Source organism: Diceros bicornis, chromosome 24 (assembly GCF_020826845.1).
Source record: "Diceros bicornis minor isolate mBicDic1 chromosome 24, mDicBic1.mat.cur, whole genome shotgun sequence".
Lineage (NCBI taxonomy): Eukaryota > Metazoa > Chordata > Mammalia > Perissodactyla > Rhinocerotidae > Diceros > Diceros bicornis.
The window spans coordinates 20,350,143-20,360,824 of record NC_080763.1 but is presented as its reverse complement, the minus strand read 5'-3'; positions in this window follow the sequence as shown (position 1 = coordinate 20,360,824).

The window sequence follows — 10,682 nt, the reverse complement described above, 5'->3', positions numbered from 1 at the left end:
TGGCTAAGGGTTTGTCGATTTTGTTTATCTTCTCGAAGAACCAACTCTTTGTTTCATTAATCCTTTCTACTGTTTTTTTGGTCTCAATTTCATTTATTTCTGCTCTGATTTTTATTATTTCTCTCCTTCTGCTGGCTTTGGGCTTTGTTTGTCCTTCTTTTTCTAATTCTGTTAGGTGTAATTTAAGGTTGCCTATTTGGGCTTTTTCTTGTTTGTTAAGGTGGGCTTGTATCGCTATGAGTTTCCCTCTCAGGACTGCTTTGCTGCATCCCATATGGTTTGATATGGCATATTATCATTTTTGTTTGTTTCCAGATAGTTTCTGATTTGTCCTTTAATTTCATCAATGATCCATTGGTTGTTCAGTAGCATGTTGTTTAATCTCCACATTTTTGTCACTTTCCCAGTTTTTTTTCCTGGTTCATTTCCAGTTTCATAGCCTTACGGTCTAAAAAGATGCTTGTTATGATTTCAATCTTCTTAAATTTATTGAGGCTTGCTTTGTTTCCCAACATATGGTCTATTCTAGAGAATGTTCCATGCACGCTTGAGAAGAATGTGTAGTCAGCTGTTTTTGGATGGAGTGCTCTGTATATGTCTACTAGGTCCATCTCGTCCAGCTTTTCATTTAAGTCTACTATTTCTTTATTGACTTTTTGTCTGGATGATCTATCCATTGATGTAAATGGGGTGTTAAGATCCCCTACTATTATCGTGTTGTTGTTGATGTCTCCTTTTAGGTTTGTTAATAGTTGCTTTATGTACATTGGTGCTCCTATGTTGGGTGCATATATATTTATAAGTGATATGTCTTCTTGGTGGAGTGTCCCTTTTATCATTATATATTTCCCTTCTTTGTCTTTCTTAACCTGTTTTCTCTTGAAGTCTACTTTGTCTGATATGAGTATGGCAACACCTGCTTTCTTTTGTTTGCCATTAGCTTGGAGTATTGCCTTCCATCCTTTCACTCTGAGCCTGTGCTTGTCTTTAGTGCTAAGATGTGTTTCCTGAAGGCAGCATATTGTTGGGCCTTGCTTTTTAATCCATCCTGCCACTCTGTATCTTTTGATTGGAGAGTTCAACCCATTTACATTTAGGGTAATTATTGATATATGAGGGCTTAATGTTGCTGTTTTGTCACTTATTTTCTGGTTCTTTTGCGTTTCCTGTGTTTCTTGTCCCATTTGTTTCAGATTGCCAATTCAGTTTGGTTGTTCTGTCTTACGACTCTTCTAGTTTTCTCTTTGTTTATCATATGTGGTTTTGTTTTGATTATTTGTTTAATGGTTACCTTGAGGTTTGGGTAAAAACTCTTGTGTATGAGATAGTCCATTATCTGATGGCCTCCTATCTCCTTATACTAAGTCAATTCAATCACTTTCCTCTTCCCCTTCTAAGTTGTTCTTGTTATACCTTATTCTATCTTGTGTTGTGGCTGTGTGTTTACAGTGATGAGGTTAAATTTATTTTTGGTGAGTTTCTTCCTTTGATCTTTGATTTTAGTATTTAAGTGGTTGTTAACCTATTCCGGTAAAGATCTACTATTTTTCTGAGTTTATCTACCTATTCTTCTCCTTGCTCCAAGCTTTGTATTCTCTTTCTCTTCTTTTTTTCAGGCCTGAGGGCCTTCTTGAGTATTTCTCGTAGTGGGGGTCTCGTGGCCATGAACTCCCTTAGCTTTTGTTTATCTGGGAGAGTTACTATTTCTCCATCATATTTGAAGGATATTTTTGCTGCATAGAGTATCCTTGGCTGAAAGTTTTTGTCTTTCAGTATTTTGAACATATCATTCCAGTCTCTCCTAGCCTGTAAAGTTTCTGTTGAGAAATCCGCTGAGAGCCTGATGGGAGTTCCTTTGTACGTTATTTTTTGCTTTTGTCTAGCTGCCTTTAATATTGTTTCTTTGTCATTGACTCTGGCTGGCCCTACCACTAGGTGTCGTGGAGAGGCCCTTTGTCTGTTAATATATTTTGGTGACCTGTTGGCTTCGCTTACTGGTATTTCCTGCTCCTTCGCCAGATTTGGGAAATTCTCAGCTATTATTTCCTTGAATAGGCTCTCTGTTCCTCTTTCCCTCTCTTCTCCCTCGGGCATACCTATAATTCTTATGTTACATTTTCTAATAGAGTCAGATATTTCTCGGAGTCTTTCTTCATTTCTTTTTAGTCTTAGTTCTCTCTCTTCTTCCATCTGGAGCATATCTGTATTCCTATCCTCTAAAGCGCTAATTCTTTCCTCCATATTGTCAGCTCTGTTCTTTAAAGATTCCAGATTCTCCTTTATCTCCTCCATTGTGTTCTTCATCTCCATCAGCACTGATTGGTTTTTCTTTATGATTTCAATCTCTTTTGTGAAGAAACTCCTAATCTCATTGAATTGTTTGTCTGTGTTGTCTCATATTTCGTTGAGTGTTTTTATGATAGCTATTTTGAAATCTCCGTCATTTAGATTATGGATTTCTGTGTCTTCGGGGTTGATTTCTGGGTGCTTGTCATTTTGCTTCTGGTCTGGTGATTTCATATATCTTTGCATTGTGGTTCCTGTGTTGGTTTTGTTTTTCCTCATCCTGGAAATCTCTGGTTGCAATTTTCACCCGCCACCACTGTGTGGTGGTAAAGGGCTGTGTAGTCTAAGCCCCCTGTGCTCTGCCCGGTTTTTCTGCTGCGATCTGTAGTTTTTTTTTTTTTTCTTTTTTTTTCCCCCGCTGCAATCCGGCGGTAGGGTCGCTTGATCTGGTCTGCTGTGGATCGCTTGGTCTGGTCTGCCGCGGATCGCTTGGTCTGGTCTGCCGCGGATCGCTTGGTCTGGTCTGCCGCGGATCATTTGGTCTGGTCTGCCGCGGATCGCTTGGTCTGGTCTGGTCAGTTGAGCTGCAGGGTCCAGTTTGCGGGGAGGGGAGGGCTCTCTCTTTTGCCCTCTGGGTCCCTGGTGTGGGGGGCTTCTCGTTTGCCCCTTGTTATGCACTCTCTGGGGTGCTCAGATGTTGATGGTAGCCCTGTGGCTCTTCTGAGTCCTCCATGTGGGAGTTTCCCACTGGCTGAGAGAGCCCGAAGAGCTACGGTTTCCCTGCCGTGGGCCGCCCGTCCCCCCTCTCTGGGAGCCACGCAAACCGGGATGGTTGATCTGATGGGGAGGGAGAGGAGTTCTCCTTACCTCTTCCCACTTCCTCCAGGGGCCCAGCACGTTCCACTCTCACATGTGCGGCAGTGTGGATCTTTCCGATCTAGCTTTTCACTGTCTGGGATTCCGTTGTTGGTCTGTGACTGTTCCTTTTGTTGTATCTTATGGGGGAAGAGTTCACGGGAAAGCTCACTCCGCCATGACGCTGACGTCACCAAAAACCCTTTCTATTTCTTATATTTTATCACCTATATCATTACTTCACAATGTCAAGCTTTATAGCATTTCCATTTTGTTTAGCAAATATAATTTATCTTCCATGCTTTATGCAATTCTAAAAATTGAAAACTAATAAAATGTTTCTAATATTACAATTAGATAAATATTTTTATTCAGTGCAGATCCAGACAGTGAGACCCCATCAGTTAAAGGAGATATAATCCTTTGTCACTATACCAGCTCTGAGCAACAAGTTTAAATGTATTCTTTTTTCTTACACATCAATTACTCAGAATTCTGTCACAGTTTAGTTTACTTTATAGTTGAATTGGAATTTCCTTTACAAATTTTTGTTTTTCCAAGAATTTCTAATTGCCTTTCCTTTTTCTTGTTGACAGAATAAACACATCTTTACTCCATCATCAAGATCATCTACCTGGTCAGTTTTGGACAGGTCTACATATTCAGCTGTATTTTTTTTAGTGTTACTTTTTGTGTGTTTGTTTTTGCTTGTTACATTTTCTACTTTCTTAAATTGATTTTTTAATACAGAAAATCTTCAAAAAAAATTTTAGTGTGGTAGGTACAATTGTTAGTCCTTTCCTATCTGAAGAGTAGGGACAGGTCAACAGGTTTCCCTTTCAGAGTTTCAAGAACAGAAACCCCATCAGCAAATGAGGCAGATGACTTCAAGAGGACAAAGCTCCAACTATATTTAACTGCGATCACAAAGGGGATTCTAGGGAGCAAATGTTATAGCCAGCCACTCTGTGGGCTGTTGCGGTGACGTGTCCAAACCCATTTGTTTCCTTCTGGCTGCCTGCTCATGACTCACCCACTCCTTTACTTTCTACTGGTGGTATCTTAGGGCATTTTCAAAAGATTAGATCTGTTTTTACCACAGGGAAGCTGTAAACATAAAGGTAGACATCATGAGAGACTTAACATCATTTTGCTGAATTTTCCCAATATCCTGACCTGTGGTTTGAAGCTCCCCTTTCATTTTGAAACTAACACCCTTATTAAAGACAAGTAAAGCCTCGGGCCAATGCCATGGCCACATCTTCTCTTTTCCAAAAGGTGACAGTTTCCACCTTAAAATCCTTCAATTTGCCATTTTCCATTTCCATATTCCTCCTGCTATCACAGTGCCTCTTTACTTGTGGGTTTTCCAAGGTTTTGTTGGGAAAACAATTCTGCTTATTTCTAAGAATGAATCAGGGAGGCAGGAGTTAAAACATTTTCTCTGACTTGAAACTGGAACCACCCAACACAAATACACACTTAGAAAATAATTTTTCTCCACTACATCTTTTTTATTTTCCTCTCTACTTTCCAATTGAGAAAATAAAAAACTGATTTTCTATTATGGCCATAATTTCAAATCTCTATCAATGAACTCTGGGCAATTATTTACAAATTACCATCACAACAAAAGTAATATTAGTTTCTCAATATTTAATGAGTAGGCAACATGGAATGCAATAGTTGCCTAGAACTTGTGAGATGAATGAGATTTGACCTTATCTCTGGGTGTTGGGATTATAAGAGGTTTTTTTTTTGTTTTGGGGGGTTTTTTTTTTTGGTGAGGAAGATTGGCCCTGAGCTAAGATCTGTGCCAGTCCTCCTCTATTTTGTATATGGGATGTGCTGCCACAGCATGGCTTGATGAGCAGTGTGTAGGTCCGTGCAAGGGATCTGAACGTGTGAACGCCAGGCCACCAAAGCAGAGTGCATGAACTTAACCACTACACTACTGGGCCAGCCCCCTATAAGAGGTTTTATTTATTTTTTTAGCTCTTCTCTATTTTTTAAAAAAAATTTCTACATCTTCCACGTATTTTTGGTGAAATTAAAAAGTTTAACAAATAAAATGGGAATGAAGATGGTTTGGTCTGTTATTTTAGAGAATTGAGGAAAAAATTTTATATCTCTATTTCCTCTGCCTAATAAAAAAAAAAGTCTGCCAAAAGGCAAAGTGTCCCTGTAACAAAGGGCAGTCTCTGTTGAGAGCAGGCTAACCTGGTATTACCTGTGAGAACCACTGATCAGAGCCCTGATTGCCTGAGAACTTGTAAATACTTGATGGAAAGCAGTACGACCATAAATTTCCATTCCGATTCAAAGGGAAAATCAGCCCAGAAAAGTCCCCCATTTCATACTGCTGCATGATTTCTCTCTCCTTCTGTTGCACTGCAAGGGGAGAGAGACAGCAGCAGGGTACCCAGGAAAAAATAGGTACTTTCCACTAAAACGGTGTACGAAGAAGACAGTATAGACTTACCTCTAGCAAAGAAAAGACTACAGGAGTTGTGATACCCAGAGAAGTGGGTTAAGGGCCTCACTAATTCAGATTATCCTAGAATAGACTAAGAAAAAATTTGTGGTTCCAAAGCTTGACAGTAAATCAGGGTGAAAGCACCATTTGGTAACTCTGTTAAAGTGAAAACATTTAAAAATGGGTGATAATTTAGCCATCATTTACCCTAGGACACAACGTAATGACCTGTCCAGAAGTGTGACTACATAGCAAAATGTGAATCAACAGTCTCTTAGGTTTGGCTCACTTTGCCTGGAGAATTCCTGGTTCTGTAGAACTTGAGCTCCTCATCCAGAGGTCTCACTGCTCTAAGGAACTAAAGCAAATGCTGCCATCTTATTCGATGGTGACTATGGTTCTAGGGCATATCCTAGAATGCGTGGTATGCGTGCCTTTGTGAGTGTGTATCTGTGTGTGGGGGAGAGGAGGGGCAGGGGTTATTGGGGAATTCAGGTTCCAAACGCGCCAGCTTAAGTCAATGGTGGGCTTTATACACATGCGGCGATGTCACTGTCTGAAGTTTGCAAACTTACACCACAATGGAAAAGCAAAGGTCAAAGATCACATTAGGAATAAGCCTATTAATCATTGTTGCTGCCACATCTGTTAGGCATTATCTCAAGTAACTCCAGACTCACACTCCTATAAGAAATGAAGCTTTCTCTACTCTGTGTCCTCAGTCATTACTTACCTCTCCTTTGCCCCATTCCCATGTGGGTCACTTGACTGACTAACTAACCTGATAAAGTCGGTCTGTACGATGAGTTAATAGATGTTAGTGGTTAGAACAGGACTTATTACCAGCTCGACTTATTAGTTGTTTGACCTTCAGTGTCCTTATGCAAAAAAGGGGGGATAATACCTCCCAAGTCTGTTGTGAGGATTCAACAGAATAAGGCACATAAAGCCCTTAGTGCAGGGCCTGGCTCACAGTAGGTACTCACTAAACAATAGCCATTTCTATTGAATCCGCTACTCTTTCCAGAAACAACACAGTTTAATCATGGACTTCTGTGGATTAACAATCCAAAGCAGCTAGGAAGAAATCCCAGATACTAGAGTTTGCTAAAGTAGAATATTACCTGGGGCAGCCACAGTTCCTAGTGTACATTATATTCTAATATCATGTGAACAGCTGCCTACTCAAATTACTACTAGAGCTGGTATTTTGTGTAGAACGCATCTACTGTAAAGAAAATGGGGATTTACTATTTGAGCATTATTAGTCCTGGTGCATTTTTCAGACATTGGATGCTCTAACAAAATCAGAGGGCCATAAGACTAGGCGAATATAGGTGTTATTAAGCAGAGTCAGTTTTTATTATTTGTTAATACTGGAAGGCATGAGTTGCTCAGTACGGCTGAAAATGAATATGACACCAATAGGGGCAGATAATTTCTTGCCATGTCTGGACTCAAGAGCCTTATCCTATGTGACATATGTCCTAGAATCCCTCCATGATCAGCTAACAAATTCTGAAATGATGATAATATCTGAAAAGTATAGTCATTAAGGGATATTTCTAATGCCAGCATAACTCTTTTGAGTGCGGGATGAGAGAAGGAGGAGAAACAGGAAGAGGAGGAGAAAGATGGAAGGGGGAGGGGAAGCAACTCTTTATACACATGCGAGCTCGCACACACTGTACCACACGCTACACCACACACTGAAGCCTTTCAATCTCCTCTTCCTACAGTGACCAAAATAAGTCACTTACTCTTAAAAAAACAAAACACTAAGAGTTGGATCCTAGACTCTCTCTAGTCGATGTCTTTATCACAATCCATGTAAATGCTATATAATTACAGAATTAATTTTAGAAATAAAATGTTTCAGGTTGCCAAACATAAGATTAAAAATAGACACTGGATATTTTTAATAAAAGCAACTAAAATAAAATAAAATGAGAGAGGTATGTGCATGTGTATGCCTAAAAGTCCAAAGTTGACATTTCAACATTACAGCCATCATCAAATTTTGAAGCAAAATTCAAGAAGTGAATCTGGCCCTAACAGTAGCCTGGCAATATGAAAAGAAAAAAAAAAAAGATACTCCCCGGGGGAAATGACGTCTTTAAGACTTTGACCTCCATAACCAAGAATGGATGATGTCAGTGAGACTCCAGAGCACAAAAGGAGAGACCTAAGACATCCAAGAACTTCACTACTACCAAAATCTTTAAGGAAGCGTTTGAATTCCCCAATACCCCTCAAACACACACACAGACACACACTCACAAAGGCACACATACCACACATTATAGGATATTCCCTAGAACCACAGTCACCACAGATTAAGATATCAGTATTTGCTTTAGTTCCTAAGAGCAGCAAGACCTCTAGGCGCACATCAAGGTAATACTCAACGCTGGTGTGAGCCTCTTCTGCCAACTTGCTTCTATCTTGGTTTCTACTCATCTAGTCTCTCATGACTCCAGTTGATATGACCCAGTTAAAATATAAAAGTGGATGATGCCAAGAAACTATGGACATATAATAGCCCTTGGCTCTTTGATAATGCTAAGTTATCAAAAGTTATCAACCAGAGACAGTAGAGTGGGAGCCAAAGAAACCATGAAATAGTGGAAAGGGAAGGCAAAGATCCTATGAATAAACAGCATAAACATAAAATAAGAGAAAAAGAGGATCCAAGGCAGCGGGTCTGTATCTGAGAGAAGAAGTGAGGAGCAGAAGTAAATCAGAGCCACTATATGAGTAGTGCCCCTTGGAGTTGTGCAACATGGCAGCCTTGATTGGAATTCATAAGAGTAAAAAAAGAACAGAATCTCAATGTGTTTTAAGAGAAAGTCTAGGGGCTCAAATACAGACGTCTAGGCAGATAAGACCTGGTGAGACCAAATTTTCTAGAGGCAGAGCCTGGGATATACCGGCTTGGCCACATTCACCAAGCTCCATCCTGAAAAGTTTTTTCTTTGGTCTTTCGGCACACTCCCCTGTTCCCTCCACTTACAGTTTCCCCAGTGTGCAGGTGGTAGCACATTTCCATATCTTTGTGCAGGTAGCACTCTCCATCTAGAATGTATTTCCTTCACTGAGATCCTGGACTTCTTTCAATCCAGTCCATAAGTTTTCTCCCATAGAAAGACCTTCCTCATCTCCTTCACCCATACCAAACTACCCTGCCATTCTTTGGGTCCCTGTGGTACACACTCCCTCCACGGCACCTACTGCGCATTTGTGTTTATCTCTTTTTCTACACTAAATCATGAACTATCTGATGGTCTAATTCATCTCTATGCTCCAGGGGCTCAGTACAATGGATTGTCAAATAATAGGCATTTGACAATTTATTTATTGAGACCTACTTGTTCTGGCACTGTTCTAGCCTCTGGAGGGACAATGTGAATAATACAAAATTCTTGCCTCATGGAGCAATAAACACACTCATAAAATAGCATCAGGTAGTGATAAGCACCATGGAGAAAAATAAAGCCAGGTAAGGAGATTGAAATGAGGGCAGCGGAGGGGAGGGGAGCTTTTGGATAGGATGGTCAGAAAAGGCCTCTATTAGATGACATTTGAACACTCACTCAAGAAACACAGAAGACAAGTTAAAAAAAAACATGGAGAAAAATGTTAATCACATAATTTTTTCTTAGGGATATTTAATCTGTTTGTTTGGAAGAAACGTCTTGGTAAGCCAGTTTGGAGTAGCACATGGGACCTCCAAAACAATGACTCAGAAAGATGGAGAGGAGCTGATTATTCCTGAAGCACAGTGGGAAGAAGAGATACACGGGGAAAGGAGGGATGCCCGGCAGTAGGGAATATGACCCTCTGTGGGATCATGCACAACAGCACACGTAGTTGTAGGAGCCCGAGTCAGACAGACCCTGGCTGAGACTCAGCACAGGCAGGTGGGTAGCAGGTTAGAGAAGGCAGGCAGGTGAGACACAGACAACCCAGAAGCAGGTCTAGAGACTACAGGGAAGACCGGAAAGTAGCAGTGGAACCTAGGAGGAGGGTCAATGGAAACTCAGCACTGCCCAGCAGCTCGTACCAAGATAATCCCTAAATTTAAACTGAATCAATGTATCTGCTTAACAGTTTGTGAGAGTATGTGATCCTGAGTTACTCTTAATTAGTTATGATTCAATTGTTCACAGTTGATACCAGAAACTTCTTCTCATGGTGTACAATTAAACTTTGACTACAAATAATAAGCCACATTCATTGTGTACCTCCAAAGCACTTTACATATATCACCTCTAATCCACATAAGATTCCTGCAAGGTGCTAAGAAAAATAGGGTTCTGAGAAGTTAAGCAAATTCCTCAAGATCACAGAAAATTCAAATCTAGAACTTTCTGAATCCAAAGCCGTGATCTTTCTTCAACACTGAACCACTTCCCTAAGCAAGTCTGCTGGTCCAGGACTGAGGTAGCGAACAAGGGCCAAAAGGCCCCCAGGGAACCTGAAAGTAAGGACAATCAGGGTTTGAGGGAGAGGGGCAAAGTCCGGAGGGAAAGATAAGGGAGTCAGAACAACAGGCATGGTATCCCATGATATATCAGCCTACCTTCTTTCTACCATGACGACCACCACCACCACTTTGGCCCTATCTGTATGTCTGACTTCATCTTCCTCCATCTTCCTGTTCAATCACTATCCTCCAGCTGGTCCTCCATTGGTCTTCTTTCTCTCCCTCCAACACGTCAAATTCTTTCCTTTGCCTTTGTTGTTCCTTCTGCTGGGAACAACCTTCCTCCTGATCTTGAGAGTTGCCTCCTTTGCATCATCCAAGTGACTCAAGAGCTGCCCCTCTGGGCAACCTTCCCCAGCCACCCCTGCTTAAGGAGCACCAATCTCAAGTCATTCTCTACCCCATTACTCTTTTCTTCATCTTCTGCTTATCTTTTATCAAAATCTTCTATTTGTTTATTTTTCCTATCCACCTATACCCCCCCCACCAGACACAAACTAGAACACGTGCTTCCAGAAACCCACTAAAATGTCTCACTTCCTGCTCTCTCCCCAGTGGCAGGCATAATGTCTGGCACAG